This window comes from Myotis myotis, unplaced genomic scaffold (genome assembly GCF_014108235.1).
Source record: "Myotis myotis isolate mMyoMyo1 unplaced genomic scaffold, mMyoMyo1.p scaffold_m19_p_7, whole genome shotgun sequence".
Lineage (NCBI taxonomy): Eukaryota > Metazoa > Chordata > Mammalia > Chiroptera > Vespertilionidae > Myotis > Myotis myotis.
The window spans coordinates 91,297,338-91,315,932 of record NW_023416379.1 but is presented as its reverse complement, the minus strand read 5'-3'; the positions used below and the strand labels follow the sequence as shown (position 1 = coordinate 91,315,932).

Genomic DNA, 18,595 nt, shown 5'->3' with positions numbered 1-18,595 from the left:
CACTCCCACCCCCGTCTGCCAGACTTGCTTCTTGTATGCTGAGGTGAGTATGCTAAGGCTGCCTTCCAGAAGCAGTTCTTCTCCCTGAATTCCTTTAGGCAGGGAAGCAGGGGAGGTCAAAGGTTCTTTCTGAGTCTTTTGTTTCTTAATAACAAGCTTAAATCAATGATCCTAATGGGCATATTTTGGGGGGGCAAAACTTTGGTCCCCCTTCAAGGGTAATCCTGAGCTTGCAGATATTCCATCAGGTCCCCTGGCTGCCACTTCCAAAGGCAGAACAGGAAACCACACAATGCAAGATTTCCAGTAACCAAGAGCTATGGGGACTTGGGGACTATCAGTTTGCTCATTTTATTTTTTATTTTTTTATTTCTTATTGATTTCATAGAGAGGAAGTGGGGGGGAGAGAGAGAGAGAGGAAAAAAAAAAAACATTAATCAGCTGCCTCCTGCACAAACACCGACCAGGGATTGAACCCGAAACTCAGGTATGTGCCCTGACTGGAACTCGAACCTGCCACCTTTTGGTGCACAGGACGATACCACAACCTACTGAGCCACCGGCCAGGGCTAGTTTGCTCATTTTACAAATGGGGGAAAGAGGCACAGAGACCCTTAAACCACCTGCCGAAGGTCTCGTAGCTGGTGAGGTTGGAGCTGGGACTCAAAGCCCAGCTGTTCTGGGAGGGATGGCCACACCTTCATCCTAGGGCTGAGGGGCATCCGACTCACCGTCAGGAGACCTGGATTCAACTTGCAGCTCAACTGCTGCTGAGCCATGTGACCCGGTCGCGTCATGTCACCTCTTGGAGCCTCAGTCTGTCCAGCTGCACAACGGTGATAACAAAACCTGCGCGACCTACCGCACGGGGAGGAGGGAAGGAGTCCGTGAACGCGCTGATATTGAAGTGCTTTAAAACGCCTGCGAGAGCGACACAAACACAGGGGCCAAGACTGTTTCTTGGGTAGAGAAGCTGTCCTGGCTAACATGGTACCCCCAGCGCCCCGACTGGTAGAAGTCAGAGCAGGGCCTGTGCGTCTCTCAGGTATTGTTTTGGTGGAAAGAGGAAAGAGGCGTCACAGGCTGCACCCACGTAAGTTGTCCCCCAAAGAAACACCTTAGAGCAGTGGTTCTCAACCTTCCTAATGCCTCGACCCTTTAGTACAGTTCCTCATGTTGTGGTGACCCCCAACCATAACATTATTCTCGTTGCTACTTCATAACTGTAATGTTGCTACTGTTATGAATCGTCATGTAAATATCTGATATGCAGGATGTGTTTTCATTGTTACAAGTTGAACATAATTAAAGCATAGTGATTAATCACAAAAACAATATGTAATTATAAATGTGTTTTCCGAGGGTCTTAGGCGACCCCTGTGAAAGGGTCGTTCGACCCCCAAAGGGGCCGCGACCCACAGGTTGAGAACCACTGCCTTGGAGCATTGGCTGCGGGCGCTGTCCTCGCCGGAGTTCAGCGGGCCCTTCTGTTTGTGGAGAAACAAACAGGCTTTCAGCGATTGGACAGGATTTAACCAGCGATCAGACAGAGATACGTGGGCCACGCAAGTGCACTGGGAGCATCTGTACCCAAGGGCAGTTTATAATTTATAATTCTGAACCCACAGCCACGGCCTTTGCAGTGACTTGAGTCTTCCCACCCTGTGCCCGCCTCTGTCCAGAACCAGGTAACAAACGGGAGACTGAGCAGTGTGGATAGCCCGTTCCCATTATAGGGCCATAACAATTTGAGAGCAGGACCTCTTTCTGTTTATCTGTTCTTATGTCCCGTCCCTCCCCCACCCCCCACCCCCACGCCCTTACCTGCTTATCTGTAACACTGAGCACAAAGCCTGGAGAATGTTTGTGAAATGAGTGGAATTCGGGGAAAGAATGCTGTGGTTTTGCAAGTTTCCTAGAGGACGAGGTGAAGCCGGTGTGTGGCTCCTCCCTGGGACCAGCAGGCTGTGCCTCTCTGTTCGGCGTCCCCTCCTGAGCCGCACTGCCCACGCCTGCGCTGCGTTCAACGCTATCTGACCTGAGCCGGAGCCTATTTCCAAACCGCACCCCGGGAAGCAAGGCTTGACAAAGATTTGAACCCAGAAACCAACATTCCAAAGGGCCCTGTGCCCTTCTGTTTGCGCTTGCGTTTACAATACCCCCCTTTGCGTTTTGGCAGATCTTTCTCAACCGATTTGCAGGTCTGCAGCTTCCCTTCCAGTGAGTAGGTTGACTCCTCAGTACATCTAGGGAGACTCCTTGACCTCCTCAGCAGACCTGCAAATGAACTCACCGGGTGGCTTGCTGGTCCTCTTCTGAAGCTTGCCCATGTCTCCATTTCCCTCCCTAATGACCTTCCTGGAGCCCACTAGGCTACCTGTTCACTGCCCAGAGCACAGGTGCGGTGAGTGGCAGAGTATGGTCAGGACTCTGCCCCAGGGCACAGCCTGAAGGCACTGGGCAAGGCACGGGGAGCCCTGGGTTCTAATTCCAATTCTGCATCTGATCCTCGGCGTGTCCTGGGGCAGCTCGCTACTCCCTGGGTCTCAGCTGTCAAATGGAGGGGCCGGTGGGAAGCCCAGACTCAAAGTCCAATGACCTCACGCAGTTCAAGCACCCGCCAGGTCCTGGTGTGTGAGAACGGGAATCTGCTTTCCCGCCTCCCCTCCTGCAGTTGGGGATAAATGGCCGGTGCCCCTATCTAAGGCAAACACCTTCAGGGCCACTGCACCCCCTCCCTCCCTCCCCCAGCGATGCTCCCTCCTCTCTCCTGCATCACCGGTTTCCCCCTTTTGCTGAATCATTCACAGCAGCATATAGATGTACATAAACATGCTGTAATTTCACCCATCTTTTCAAAAAGGCTCTCCTGACCCTGTTTCCCCTCCAGCTTCTCTCTCAAACCCATTTCAGTTGCTCCACAACCCCACACAGACTGCTCTTGGTTAAGGTCACCAGTTCCCTTGATCTTATTTGACTGACTAGCAAGAATCAGCTGAGCCTCCCCTCGTCCTTGAAACACCTTTCTTTTCTTGGCTTCCACGACGCTACGTTCTCTGTTACTCTTCAGGGTTTCAGGGTCTTCTTTGGTAGGCTCTCAACTCCTTCACCTGTACGTGTCGGGGGGGTCCAGGGCCCAGTCCTCGGTCTGTTCCCGATCTTTCACGAAGCCTTTGGTGATCTCATTCGGCCTCCTGGAGTTAAATGTCACCTGTCTTAGCCGAGGTTCCCGTAGAAGCAGAAATTTAACGAAAGGTTTGCATGCAGATCGTTTGTACGGGGATGACATTCTAGGGAGCAGAAATGAGGGACGGGGCAGGAAAAAATGAGAGGGAAACCAATTCGAGGATGCATTACTGAGCGGACCACCACAATGGGAGACTGATGCTCCACAGAACTTTCCAGAGAGATTCAGAACTGTCTATCAAAGGAAGAATAGGTCATAATCACCCACCAGCTTCCATACACCATCGGTTAAAGGTGGCCCCATGAGTATCAACGCCCCTATAATCTGGGTTGTACATAGGGCAGTGCTGAGTGAGGTCCCAACCTTGACCTATAGCCACCGTGGGATGGAAGCAGGAAGTTCACAGAGCAGGCAGAAGTGAGCCACTCTCAGCTTGTACCAACTGCGAATCTAGCCAACATCAGCTGCATTACATCAGCTGGAGAAAGAAGTGGGGCCAAGGGGATTGAAAGCAGTGCTCTAGACCAGCCGTGGGCAAACTACGGCCCGCGGGCCGGATCCGGCCCATTCGGCTGTTCTATCCGGCCCGCGGAGCCGAAAGAGCGGAGGGTTCTCTTGCTCTCCCCTCCGCTCCTTCCCCAGCAGCAGTGTTAACATGCATTAGTTCACACAAACACTCCATCCATGCTTTTGTTCCGGCCCTCCGGTCCAGTTTAAGAACCCATTGTGGCCCTCGAGTCAAAAAGTTTGCCCACCCCTGCTCTAGACTCTAGAGCAGTGGTTCTCAACCTTGGCTGCACCTTAGCATCACCCGGGAATCTTTTTAAAATCCTGATTTCTGGGCCTCATCCTCCGGCAATTCTGTTTCTTTGTTACTAATGTTGTGGCCCCTCCCCATAACAAAGAAACAGAATTTCCGGAGGACGAGGCCCAGAAATCAGGATTTTAAAAAGATTCCCAGGTGATTCTAATCTGCGGCCAAGGCTGAGAACCACTGGTCTAGCGTGTCTATCAGCTGTACCTTGATGGCTCTGACACATCTCCAGACTAGAACTTCCCCTTTAACTCTAGACTCACATACCCACCTGATTACTGCCTATTTCCACTTGGTTTGCTCCTCAAAACCTGCTCTTCCCATCTTAGTTAATGGCAACCCCATCTTTCCAGATGTTCCTTCCTTCTAGGCCAAAAATCTTGAATCTGCTCCATGTAAAACCCCTCAGCAAATCAGGCTGGCTTTACCTGCAACATGTATCTAAATCTGATCACCTCTAACATCTTCCACTCCTTGTCCGAGCCCCGCTACCAGCACACATCTGGGCTGTTGCAATTACCTCCTAACTGGCCTTCCTGCTCGCGCCCTCATCCTATTAGTCTTTTCTCCACCAGCAGCTAGTGAGCCTTTTGTAACGTCAGTCAGATAATGTCACTCCTTGGGGTTTCCTTTCCCCCTTCCCTGCTGTGTATTTCTCCGTAGCACTTATTGCCACCTGACCTCATAATACTTTATGTGTTTACTTCATCTATTGTCTCTTTTTAAAAAACACATTTTTAAAATTTATTTTAGAGAGAGAAAGGGAGAGAGAGGAGAGAAGAAGATCGATGTGATCAATCCATTGCCTCCTGCATGCACCCCAACCAGGGACGGAACCCAAAACCTGGGCCTGTGCCCTGACCAGGAATCGAACCTGCCACCTTTTGGTATATGAGACAACGCTCCAACCAACTGAGCCACACCGGTTAGGGCTATTGTCTCTTTCTACTAGAACGAGAGCAAGGATTTTTGTCTGTTTCATCCCCGTACTAATCATACTGCGAGGCCTTCTTGATATGCCTCGACCGATGACTGGTCTCCATTCTCAGCAACATTAATTGTTAGTTATTATTATCGATGTTGGCCGTCTAGCCAGTCTGAATGGTAAGTTTGTAGCCAGGCTCAAACATACGCCATGAAAAATCATTAAAGAACAATTCGAAGGCCATGGGTCACATGATAGAAAGGGAGCAAGCGACAATGGAGGGGATCCAAGGTGAGGGAGAGTCTTTGGGGTGTATTGAGAGAAGTGCAACATGGAGATCCTTGAAGGCAAAAGTGAGTATTTCAGGTGTGGGAGCATCCAGAGTGAGGAGACAGAGTTACCAATCGCTAATGTATGCCATTGTCGCTGCTCATTTCAGTGGAGTGGGATGGCAAGAGTGGATGACTTGGGGTTTGATCTGGGGGCCGAGTTCCACTCAGCCATGTTCTGGCTGTGGGAGACAGGCAAGTTGCTTAGCATCTCTGACCCTTGATTTCCTCATCTCCAAAATGTGGACGATGATGTCCACCATAATGAGTTGTAAGGATTGCATGACATAATGTGACAAATGGCTTAGTTGAGCGACACAGACAAGCAGTAAGTAGTACTAGGGTGATTCCTATGACTCTTTGGCCAGATCATAGGAATATGCAGCAACAAGTGCCTGAGCCCATCGGGAGAGAGCTGTGAATGGCCGGAGGGCTGTGCCGAGGAGGAATGGTAAAATGCAGTGGCCAGATAGTGGTGGATGCTGAATGCCAAGCTGAAGTGTTGGCACTGAAAGACCAAGGTACAGGAAGACCTTGAGCAGGGAACACAGAACACTCCGTGCTCATGACAAAAGAGAACCCAGAGACCATCGGACCAACGGGAAGGAACAGCCCGCCATTACCCGCCCCTCTTCAGGTCCCTGCACGTGTTCCAATCGTTGCCCTTTCCTTGTTCCATTGCAGTGACATGTCTCAAGCCCCTGTATCCCCTGGAAGATCTGTGAGGGCAGGGACCAGGAAACAGCCATCCCATCAGAGCTTAGCACAAGGCCCGGCACATAGTAGGGCTCCATGAGTGTTTGTTTTAATCTTAATAATCCAGTAATAACCTAGTGTGTCTGCTATGGCAATAATTCAAGTGTGTGATGATGAAAGCCTGGGTGGGGAAAGCAGGTCAGACCATAGAAAACCTGCCCTGGCCGCTGAGGCTGTGGTTGAGCGTCATTCCATGCATCCAAAGGTCACCAGTTCAATTCCCAGTCAGGGCACAAGCCCGGGTTTCGGGTTCAATCCCCAGTAGGACTGTGCAGGAGGAGGCAGCCAATCAATATTTCTCTCTCTCAAATCAACTTAAAATTTTAAAAAATCATAGAAAACCTGGAGGAAAAGGCAGCAGTGGTTCTTTTTACGTAGAAAACAAGAAGACGTGCAACCCGGGCTGAGAGGGAGAATCTGAGTCCCAAGTCTGCTCTCGGATCTGTGTCCTTGGGTAATTTTTAATCATTTGTTGGAACAAGTGGTGTGCATGTCAGGAATGGGGGCAGACAGTCCACGAGGTAACAGATGGGAACGCATGCTGAGCACGGTAAAGCTTCGAACCCAAGCTCCAGCACCCAGTAGCAGATTGGGCATGGACATGTCATTTGCCCTCTCCGAGGCGCCGTTTAATCTGGAAAACGAAGATGATAACGTCTGCTGTACCTTCCAGGGTTGTTGAAGGGATCTGTGGGGGCTAGAAAATATATTAACATTTTTCCTTCCGTCTCTAAGTTCTTCAACAGATTAACAGGAGAAAGTCAAAGTTTAATACCGGGGCATGGGGAATTCACACAGGCATGAAAATTCCCAAGCCAGCGGGGCAGCATGGGTATATAAGACCTTTTGGATGAAGAAGAAAGGGTATTAGACTTCAGAAGTGAGAATGGGTGACTGAGGAAGAGTAGAATGCACATGGCAGGAAAATCCTTGCTAGGCCTCTCCAACAAGGGACACAAGGGGGTCTCTAGCTGACAGGCCCCTGCCTAACGTCCTCCGGTGTACCGTACTTAATTCAAATTAGGCTAAGGCAGCAGCCCAAGATTGCCTTTTTGGAGCAGGGTTCTCTGTCTGAATCTTTTGGGCAGGAAAGGGTGAGGGTCAAGGGTTCTGAGTCTTTTGATTCTTAATAAGCAGCTTAAAATCAATGTTCCAAAAAGCAGCTTCAGGGTGGCAGAATTTTGGTCTCTTCAGATCAAATAGATTGTGGATATTCGAATGCTTTGCCAACTGCCGAGTGTTTTGAAAATGAAAGCAGTGTCACTAGTATGGCTGTGATTATTTCCCCCATCCTACTCAGTTCTCTATTTAAAATTATGAAGGGACTGGCTTTGAAGGCTCAAACTCACTTCACAAATGTTTATATAGGTTTTTTCCTTCCTCTGTTAAAAGGAGAAACAATGATCTGGGGTGGCTAGGTAAAAGTGGGTGAGGGGGGGGCGCACACACACCAGTATGCAACATTACAGGTATACCTTAGAGATGTGAAAATACATATACATTGAGGGTTGGGGGGAGATCGATGGGAAAGCCACCCAAAAGGCAGTTACTGTCTTACTGCCTGAAGGTGCTGGGGATTTTGGTGAGAGGCAGAGCTGTTGCCTTTCAATGATTGAGAATGTGGCCATGCTGCTTATCTAACAAAACACAATCAATGAAGCAGGCTGAGGACGTACACAGGGGAGGAGGTGGAGAGCGCGAGGCTCCCCTCCCCTTACTCCAAGGCAGCCCCCTGAGGCGCCTTCTGGTACCCTCCCAATGGCTTCATTGTACGAAAGGGGAAATGACTTGTTCAAAGTCATAAAGCAGGTTAGTGGCAAGCTGGAAGGAAATGTGGACACCCACACACACGCATGCACACATGCACGCACACACGCACGCACGTATGCAGGTTTCCAAGCTGCCCTGACCTCTCCATTCATTCTATACCACCCTGCCGCCTTTCCCCCCTCTACTCACCCCTTCGCTTTTCCTCTTCTGCTGCAAAAACTAGAGCTACCCTGGACTGAAGCCTCTCAACAGCCTCGCACCCTTCCTCTCCCAGTCCGAGTGATAAATCCTGCAGGACAGCTCCTTCCATTCAAGCCCTTCACACTCTCCTTTGAGTTGGCTGGGTGGTCGCTTCGCCCAAGCAGAGGCTGCTGGCCCTTCCTTCCACTTAACCTTCCCCCAGGAGTCCGGGACTCCCCGCGAGCCAGGCATTCGCCTCCAAAACAATATCGAGATATGGCACGGCCCTCCCAACCCCCTTCCAAGGCCAGACCATAAAACAAAGCTGCGTGGGTCTTGCGCCCCTGGACAGAGGCCTTTGTCTGGATTGGAAACAGCCTGAAAAGATGAAAGGGCCTCCTGGCTGACCTCTTCACCTCTTGTTATCTTGTGCCCAGGCCCCTAGGCCTCTCGGAGGCTGCGGCAGCTTTTTCCCATGGTCACTGGGGTTAACGAGCCTGAGCAGCTAGCAGAAGGAGGAATGCGAGGAATGCACCTGCCTAAGGGGCGATCATTTTCCTCAAGGACAGGCCGAGATGGATAATGAGGTCAAACACAAACGCCATCCCTTTCTCAAAGGGCTCTACAGAGAGGCTATTAGATATAGTTCATTAGCTGTGGGGGCGGGGGGCGGGGGGAGAGGAGAGAGCTACGTTTTAGACTGCTGTTTGAAGAGAGACCAAGGTATTGTGCCAACTTGAGATTTTTCTCCAAGTCAGCAGGGGGGGCTACGTTTAGACTCAGATTCAAGTTTTTACATACCCGGGTTTCATCCCGGTATGGGCGACAGGTGACATCCTGCACGCAAGGCAGAGATTTTCTAGAAAATGTAAGATAATGATACACGCGGCGTCCACAGTCAAAAACCTAATAACAGGACACCGAATTTGGAAAACGGAAAAAAACAGAATTTACATGTAAAATATATTCATCATGTGTTAGTGTCTTTATAAAATGTACTCTTTAGTTATCATCATCACCCTAATTCAGGGGCATCATCCCCACCCCTCACCCCCAGACTTTATCATAACTTGCAAACTGGAATCTCTGCTTCTAAACCTTCTCCCTTCCAAGTCCTCCTACAGCCAGCACAGGCTCATCTTAAACTGGACGCGCCCATGGCCTGTTCATAACGGGCACAGCTCGCAGAGACGGGAGGTGAAAAGGCGGGTGCTAGCACAGTGCCCAGGCTGAGTAGACACTCCTTTCCTATCCCTTTTTCTTTAAATTTTGTAAAATTGATTTTCAGAGAGAAAGAGAAACATCGATGTGAGAAACTTCGATCGGTTGCCTCCCACACAGGCCTTGACCGGGAATGGAACCCACCACCTTTTGGTGCAGGGAGTGAGGCTACAACCAACTGAGCCACCAGCCAGGGCCCTCCCTTTTGCCTTATATCACCATAAAATGAAGTTCAGACTCTCCACATGGCATTTGAGGCTCTCCAAAACCTGAACCTAAATAACTTCCAATCTGTAACATCCCCATTGCACACCGCATCTCCTCCCCCCAACACACACACATATATTTAAAACACCACTTTCCAGTAATAACCCCGATTTGGCTGACTTGGTCTCAAGGCAAAGGCCTTTGGCAGGAGCCGTGGCACAATAAACTCTTCTGAGTATGTTTCGTTTCTTCTTTAGGTGTAATTTTCTCATGAAAAAGAAAAAGGAACTTTAAAAAAGGAACTCAGGCTGGCTCGGGTTACGCAGAATTACTTGTTGACCTCCCAGAGCGCTCATGGGACGGGAGGGGGCCTGGATGTGCACACACAGACACAGCTGCGAAAAGCGCACCCTTAAAAAAATCTACAAAGAAAAGGAAAAACCAATGGGGACGTAGAGTGCAGTAATTGAGAGCATAGGTGCTTCCTAACCTGGGCCAGTATCTTAACATCTTTCTAAGCCTCAGTTTCCCCACCTGTACAATGGTGTGGAGAATGCTCACCTCCTCAGGTTGCTGTGTTAAAAAAAGATGTGTAAAAAAAAAAAAGATGAGCCCTAGCCTGTTTGGCTCAGTGGATAGAGCGTCGGCCTGCAGACTGAAAGGTCTTGGGTTCAATTCCAGTCAAGGGCATGTCCCTGGGTAGCAGGCTTGATCCCCGGCCCTGGTTGGGGTGCCTGTGGGAGGCAACCAATTGATGTGTCACTCTCACATCAATGTTTCTCTCTCTGTCTCTCCCCTCCCTTCCATTCTCTAAATATCAACAGGGGGAAAAAATAATAAATAAATAAATACCAATGGAAAAATATCCTTGGGTGAGGATTAACAAAAAAAAGGAGATGTGAGTAAACAGCAGACTGCCTGGCGCATAGTAAGTTCTATAAATGGTAGCTTTGATGATGACGATGATCTAGAGCAGTGGTCGGCAAACTGCGGCTCGCGAGCCACATGTGGCTCTTTGGCCCCTTGAGTATGGCTCTTCCACAAAATATCGACTTCTGCGCATGGGCCACGAAGTTTCCATCGCACTTTACATGGGTGCCCGCACGTGGTATTTTGTGGAAGAGCCACGCTCAAGGGGCCAAAGAGCCACATGTGGCTCGAGAGCCGCAGTTTGCCAACCACTGATCTAGAGTCTAGATTCTCTAGACTGATACCTGCACAAGTTCTTTGCCGGCTCTCTGTGGAACAAGCGAGATTCCAATTCCCTGAGCAGGCGAGCTCACTCGGGCCTTTGTACCTGTGGGCCAGCTCCTCTCTGGGTTTGAAATGTTACTCTTCTCTCCTCTTACCTCAAGACTCCGCTCAAAGGACACCTTCCCAACCAGCCCTTAGGCCCTGCCCAGCAGAATTATTTCCTCATTCCATTAAGGAACCCTAGCTCTGGGATAGCATTTTTTCATATCGTATATAAATGGCTTGCTTATGTGTTGGTCTCTGGAGTTAGAATAACTTCCTTGAATATTCATTTTGGAATTCCCAGCATCCAACACAGTCCCAAATCTGACCCGAAAGGAATGGCTGGCCCCTGAGGGTATCTGTATGGCCTCACATCAGACCCACCTGACCTCTCAGCCCTCAGGCCCCTATCCACACTTGTCTGAGAAGAATCACCACTCCTGGTGGATTCCTGCAATCTAACAGGGTAGGAAAAAATGACAACTGATTATTTTGACTGTTTGTTCAGTAGCCACAAAAGACACAAATAACCCTGGTTCTTCTGCTGAGCCCCAATCCCGAGTGTTCCTTGTAAGAGAAGGAATCAAATTCAAGGGTACCGTCTGTGGTCTTAGAATGGGACCAAGATATTGGGTCCTCACAGAAATAAAGCCAATGACGGCAGCCTCGGCGATCGCCCCTTACATGGCCATCCCCGGGATTACGCAGACGCAGGAGGACTGGGAGCACGTCACATCCAGGGTCCGGGCAGAGCTCCGGGCTGCCAGAGACTTCAGGCAGGGTAACTTGAGAGAGGTGATGTAAGGAATGAAGCCTGGTCTCCAGTCAGATTTGGGTCACTAGGAGCTCACCACTCATTAGCTACGGGTGACAAATTTGTCAGCCTCGGGGCCTTGTTCCTTCATCTGCCCTCTGGGGATGATACCCTAAGTCAGAGCATGAAGTCAGGAAGATTAAATATGACAATGTAAAGTATTGAGGACCAAAAAAGGGGGTTCTGTGGGGAGTCACCTTACAGGGTGATGTGATCGCGAACTCCTAACTGGGCAGGTCATGCTGGGTAGTCATGCCCCGGGCCCATAACTTCTTTAGTGAAAGATTTTAAACCAGCCCTGTCCATTGTACTTGTGCCTCTAGGTTAACACACCTTTGAAATATCAGAAGCAGTACCCTCAAGAGCGTATATAATCTTGTTAACTATCCTATAATCCAACCCCCACCTTGGTTTTCCTCACCTCTACGTAAGCTTTACATCTCCTTAATTTCAAATGCAAAAGAGAAAATGCAAAACTGCTATTCTCCACAGCACGTGAGATCTTGCTCCCCCAGTATATGCTGTCCATTTGGCTCAAATACACTCTTATAAAAATTCTTCGGAAGACCTGAATAGACATTTCTCCAAAGAGGACATACAAATGGCCAAGAGACATGAAAAAATGCTCAAAGTCAGTAATCATCAGGGAAGTGCAAATTAAAATCACAATGAGATATCACTTCACACCTGTCAGAATGGCTATCATCAATAAATCAACAAACAAGAGCTGGCGAGGATGTGGAGAAAAGGGAACCCTCGTGCACTGCTGGTGGAAATGCAGACTGGTGCAGCCACTGTGGAAAACAGTATGGAGTTTCCTCAAAAACTTAAAAAGGGAACTTCCGTTTGACACAGTGATCCCACTTCTGGGAATATATAGTAAAAAACAATCAGAAAGAATATATGCTCTCCTATGTTTATAGCAGTGTTATTTACAATAGCTAAGATTTGGAAACAGCCCAAGTGCCCATCAGTAGATGAGCAGATAAAAAAAGCTGTGGGACATTTATACTATGGAATACTGTGCAGCTGTGAAAAAGAGGGATCTCCTTCCCTTTGGGACAGCATGGATGGACCTGGAAAATATGATGCCAAGTGAAGTAAGCCGATCTGAGAAAGACAAACATCACATGATCTCACTTATTTGTGGAATCGAATGAACAAAATGAATTAACCAACAAAATAAGGCCCGAAGCATAGAAGCATGGAACAGACTGACATACCTCAGTGTGGGGGTGAGGGGACGAGAAACCAAAGAACTTATTCACTTATATGCAGAGCCCATGGACACGGGCAATAGAGTGGTGAAGACCTGGGGGGTTGGGTAGGGGCTGGGAGGAGGGGGGGAAGGGGGGAAATGGGAGACATCTGTAATACTATCAACAATACAAACTAGGTTTTAAAAATTCTTTACAGATTTGGGCGTTTCTTATGTGGACAGTATGCAGTGCCCTGCACAAGTGATTCCTCAGTAAAGGTAGTGGGAAGTGGCTCTGGCCGGTGTGGCTCAGTTGGTTGAGCATTGTCCCATGCACCAAAGGTCACTGGTTTGATTCCCGGTCAGGGCTTATGCCCAGGTTGCTGGCCCAGGTTCAGGGCATGGAGAAGGCAGCCGATTGATGTTTCTTTCTCTCACTTTCTCTCTCTCTCCTGTCCTCTCTCTCTAAGATCAATAAAAAACATTTTTTTAAAAGATAGTGGGAAGCTACACATCTAGAAGCAGGATTCATAGTAAATGACCAGAAATTAGGGAACATGTGTCTGTGGGTTGGAAAGGGAGGACGGCTGCTCTAAGATGAATGTTGGCTGCCAAAGGCAAGGGCAGGGGGACTGAAGTGAAGATGTGGGGACCCCGGGCGATGAAGTCATCTTTCCCAACGTCTGGGAGTCATCTGTTCATCTGAGGACCCAGCTTTGCAGCCTCGAGTCCTGCCTTGTCCAGGGCCAGCTCCACTAGGTCCACGAGGACCCCCCAGATTGCCCAGGACAGCCACTCAATTACAACTTTATATTTTAAGATCTGGAGGGAAATGTTGGATATCAGTAAATCCCACTGTGTCACTGTATCAGTGACAGAACTGAGGCCTGGAGAGAAACTAGCCCGAGGTCATCGCCCTAGTCCTGCCTCTGCCACTAAAATGCTGTGAGGCCTTGGGCAAGTCACCTCCCCGCTCTGAACCTGCAGTTTCCTACCTGAGGGGCTTGCAGTATTCAGAGATCGAAGTTCCCTTCAACTCTGACCTTTGCCCTATTAAAAATAATGACTCCTTCTACCGCTCAAGTTTTGGCGTTAGATTTCTCACTGCCCCCCACGCTCATATCACACAGAAAAATCAAGGAAGAACACGTTTGGGTAACTTTCGAGCTCATTTAATTTTGTGCAAGTTTTCACCAGGGATGAGGGCAGACAGAGCGGGGTCAGGCAGAAGCCGTGGCTGGTGGCGCCTGCCGGGTGTGCCCCTGTGGTCGTCCAGGGCTGCAGGGCTCCTGAGAGCTGGCAGCCTGCGGGGATAAGTGAGGCCAGCGATCGCACCTTACATGGCCATCCCGGGATTACGCAGACGCTGGCGGACTTGGAGCAAGTGCCCGTCACCTGCTGCCGCCACAAGTGTGCTTGGGCTTTGGCAGCCTGGTCTTGTGACTGAGGAATTTTTAAATGGAGGCTCTGAACTCACAGAGATGAAAATGTCTCTCTGATGTCACACAGTTGCTGCCAATTCATCAGCTCCAGCTAAAGGTCAGAGAGGGGGAAGCCACCGCTCCAGGGTCCTGCTGCCCCCTCCATGGGGCTTCCCTTCCAGCAGGCTGCGCGCCAGCCCTGGAGCCGGAGCCGGGGTGGAGCCAGGCCGAGGCGGAGAGCATTTCCAGGGCACGCACCCAGGCTCCTGACACCGCGAGCTGCCCCTGCCTCTGCCGTCTCAGCACATTAACTGGTCAATCCACCCAGCCCCTCCCGACTCGGCTCTTCCGTGGACAGCCAGGCCTCCCTGAAACCTGGATATAAGGGTCCTGAGGGTCCTTCCCTAGCATCACTTCAGGAATAAAACGAAATTGAATAGATTTCCTTTTGGTGTTTTAATAACTAAATGCAGTGATCACAGAGCAAAGGCTAGAAGTGCACTGCCTGGAGTGACAGCCTGCCTCCTGGCCCGGAAGGTGAGGATAGGAGAGTCCTTACCTCACCGTGTTTTCCTGAGGGTTCAGTGGGCAGCACAGAGAGCCCGGCATGTCCCGGTGTCCATACATGGCAGTTCGGAACCATCCCTCACAACTGTAACTGGACAAGTTACTTAATCCTCGAGTCTTAGCTTCCTCACCCGTGCAATGGGGGTAGACACTTGTACCTGACAGGGCCGCAGTGAGGAGTCAGTGAGAAGGAAGAGAAGTCCACTGACGCAGCACCCAGCACTGGAAGAACAAATGCTGGCCACCAGGTCAGTCCTCTCCTCAGTCAACTGTGGCCTGGAGGGAAGGCCGATGTTATAAAACACCTGCTCAAGGCGGACAGAGTCCTCGGCCCTCGGCACCTCACAGTCAGGGTTAAAGAGGAGACGTAAGGAAAGATGTGGGTGGTCAACATGGACACAGAAAGAACATTTCAAAAATTAGTTTTAGAGTTTTTTTCCCGCTTTGGGGGACTGTTTTCCATTCTGGCCTACGGTTCTAGGGAGGAGAGAGAGAGAAAAGGAAGTTACATGGGTAAGAGAGAAAGGACTGTGGTGACTGCAAGGAGACAAAGATGGAACGTGAAGTGACGTCAAGGAGGAGAAGGAAGCTGAAATTCCTGAGGACTGAGAGAGCCGGGGCCTCCCCAAACTTGGAAAGGACCACAGGACCACAGACTAGTCCTCTGCCTCAGATGAAAGGAACAGACCTGGAAAGACAATGGTCAGAGTGGCTCCGTGCCTGCCCCGCGCTGTCTGTGGGCCTCCCTCTTGGGCACCCTCAGTGCCCCCCAAACACGCACTCCTGCAGCTGGTGACTGAATGTCACCCCTCCCACCAGTCTGCTCTCAGCCCTGCCTCTTCTTCCTCCCTACCTCCCCCCCCGCCCCCCCCCCCCCCCCCCCCCGCACTTCTGCACAGGGAAGTTCTACAGAAGCTCAGAGAAGGTGAAAGGTGAGGCTTTTCTTCTGGGCTCCTCTCCCAACAGGTGAGCGCTGGTGTGAAAGACCTCATCCCCTGGGTTCACCCTCCTCGGCCTCTCCTCCTGCCCTCAAGACAGGTGTATGAGGATCCTGGTTTTATCTTTCCAGGGGGCTTTAATATTTTAATGACAAGATCTAGAGATTCCACATAAATATATCATATTCTGTGAACATTTCTTTCTTTCTTTCTTTCTTTCTTTCTTTCTTTCTTTCTTTCTTTCTTCCTCACCTGAGGATATTTTCTCATTGATTTTTAGACAGAATGTAGGGAGGGAGATTAAGAAACATCGATGTGAGAGAGACACATGGACTGGTTGCCTCCCCCAGGCACCCCGACTGGGGCCAGAATCAAGCTGGCAACCAAGGTACATGCCCTTGACCAGAATCCAACCCAGGACCCTTCAGCCCGTGGGCCGACACTCCAATCACTGAGCCAAACCGGCCAGGGCGGGTGAACGTTTCTTGAGCCTTGCCTACCTGCCAGGCACTGCACTTGGTCCTGGTCCTTCTACTTCCTCCTGTGGGCTGAGAGCGCGGGGCAGGCACAGCCTCCTAGATGCTTCAGGTGGCGGCCTTGGGGCCTCACAGTGCCTGACTCTCCATACCTTCCCGCCCTCACATCCGGGCAACAACCAGGCGCAGGGAGATTTTTCTTCTGTCTCCCAGGCAGGCTTCTCCCTTCCTGTTCCCACCTCTGCCCTTGCTTGTCACTTGTGCCTCAATCCCAAAAGCCCGTGCCTCCAACCTCCCTTTCCTCCAACCCATCCTGCACAAACGCCTCATCTTAGAGCCCTCCTCCTCACCTCATTGCCCCCAGCTGCAGACCCTTCCGTGGTTCCCCCCCTATTTCATTCGAGGTCTCCCAGACCCGGCCTTAACTCTCCAGAAAGCGATAGATTCATAGAGCCTGCTTTCCCCGTGAAGGAGTTTCTAAGAGGGAAGGAGCAGGCCCGGGGTACCCATGTGACCAGAGGGCTGTGCACACAGAACGCTCTGGTGCAATGTGGCTGGGGCAAAACTCTGAATTGTAGTCAATGAGGGCAGCCAAATTCCTATCTGGGAAACCAGGGCAGTCTGAGGGTGAGGCCAAGCTGTAAACAGAATGAGTAATGAGGTCAGAAGCTGGTGGGGACCAGAATCATGTCTAGATGCAGTTCAGGAAAACGGAAACGGTACAGGACTGAGGCTGTGAATTGAATTACAAGAAGGTACTGGAGACCTGCTATGCAGCTCCACATGCGGAGGGGGAGGAAGGCGCAGCCTGTGAAAGCTCCCTTTCTTCTGGCTTTGCTCTGCTCTTTCCCGTCTGGGAATGTTGTCTTCCCCGCTGCCCACAGTGTCACAGCCTCCACATGGCCCAGCTCTGCTGAGTGGCTGGTCCACGGGTGCACGGGGGTGGACGAGGAAACAACCCCACCAATAGGGAGGCAAGACAAAGTCACGGTCATAGATTGGCAATGAGTTCACGGCTCCAGGTCCCAGAGTCCTCACCTGTAAAGTGAGGATAATAACCACCCTAGTTCATGAAAGCATTATGTAATGACACTACCATGAGGAGTCGCCACGCAAATATTTGTAAAATGCTTAGAACAGTGCTTGGCACCTAGTAAATGCTGTATAAGTGTTACTTAAATAAAAATAAGGTGCCCAGCTGGTAAATAGGGCCAGTACTCACTCAGGGTCGGCTCTAATTTTAACGTTGGAGTCCTCAGGGCCTCCCCCACTGAGGTCAACAGCAGGTTACGGCGGACTCAGCTAACTATAGGACTTTCAAAAATTAATTTTCATTTCAACTAAGAATAGAAGAACATGCTGCTGGCTTATTTGACTTGGGCACACAGGAAATATCCCTGGAGTTACTACCCTGACCTGCTCTTAGGCCACCACGGAAAGTCCAGAAGCATCAGTTCAAACATTAGCACCTCTCCCAGTTCTATGGGACTTTGCCAAAAGACACACATTTAGAAAATGACCGAGGGCGTCAAGAAAGAACAGCATGGGCTGGGGAAGTTCAGTTGAATCTGGCAAGGTTCAAGGCTACAGCTTTCCTCGGAAAGGTAGCTGAGAGCAAATAATTCAAAAAGGAAGAAATATTACAGTGTTTGTGTGTTTTTTTTTCAAACTGCTGGGGTGGGGAGGGTATTTAGAAAGGAGAGAAATGAGAGGGAGAATATGAGTGTATGGTTTGTAAGATGATAAAAAAAAAATAGACACGGCACTAGCTGGTTTGACTCAGTGGATAGAGCGTCAGCCTGTGGACTGAAGGGTCCTGGGTTCGATTCTGGTCAAGGGCACAGGCCCGGGCTGCAGGGTCGATCCCCAGTAAGGGGCGTGCAGGAGGCAGCTGATCAATGATTCTCTCTCATCATGGGTGTTTCTATCTCTCTTCCTCTCTGAAATCAACAAAAATAAAAATATTTTTTAAAAAATGGATACGGTGGCCCTAACCGGGTTTGCTCAGTGGATAGAGCACCGGCCTGCGGACTGAAGGGTCCCAGGTTCGATTCCGGTCAAGGGCATGTACCTTGGTTGTGGGCACATCCCCAGTGGGGAGTATGCAGGAGGCAGCTGATCGATGTTTCTCTCTCATCGATGTTTCTAATTCTCTATCCTTCTCCCTTCCTCTCTGTAAAAAACCAATAAAATATTTTTAAAAATGGACCCGGTGTACTTCAGCTCAGTAGCAATTCAAAGATGTAATGCAAAAGCCTGCTTGCTCCAGCAGTATACCACCCAGAAATCTTCATTAGCCGCACCTCTCACCAGGCTACAGTAGGCACTCAGAGGTGTTTGAAAACGGTGACCCTGGCAGATATAAGATCACCTCTCCCACTTTAGGATTTTCTGCAGAATCCTAAAACAGCCTTTTGAAATGGGAGAGAAAGGATTGATGAAGCCTGGTATGCATGGTCTGTAACAAGTGTATTTTATAGTACTCTCATTTTTCCGAACTAAAAATACTCCTTTTCTCTAAACATGCCTTCCCATCCCCTCCCGTAGGCCTCTCTG

The 18,595-nt window shown here is 49.9% G+C and overlaps 1 long non-coding RNA gene across 4 annotated transcripts in view; it reads right to left on the bottom strand.

Annotated features, from left to right (window-relative positions):
* Positions 1 to 2,701, bottom strand: part of LOC118660472 — a 32,095-nt gene extending 29,394 nt beyond the window's left edge. For 3 of the 4 annotated variants that reach the window (XR_004968941.1, XR_004968943.1, XR_004968942.1), the window contains exons 1-2: positions 2,294 to 2,701; positions 732 to 858 (exon numbers count right to left, since the gene is read on the bottom strand). This is a non-coding gene — a long non-coding RNA (uncharacterized LOC118660472). Of the gene's footprint in view, positions 1 to 304; positions 373 to 731; positions 859 to 2,293 lie in introns of those variants that run through there. The other variant, XR_004968940.1, reaches the window with a different exon arrangement.
* Positions 2,702 to 18,595: the final 15,894 nt, after the last annotated feature.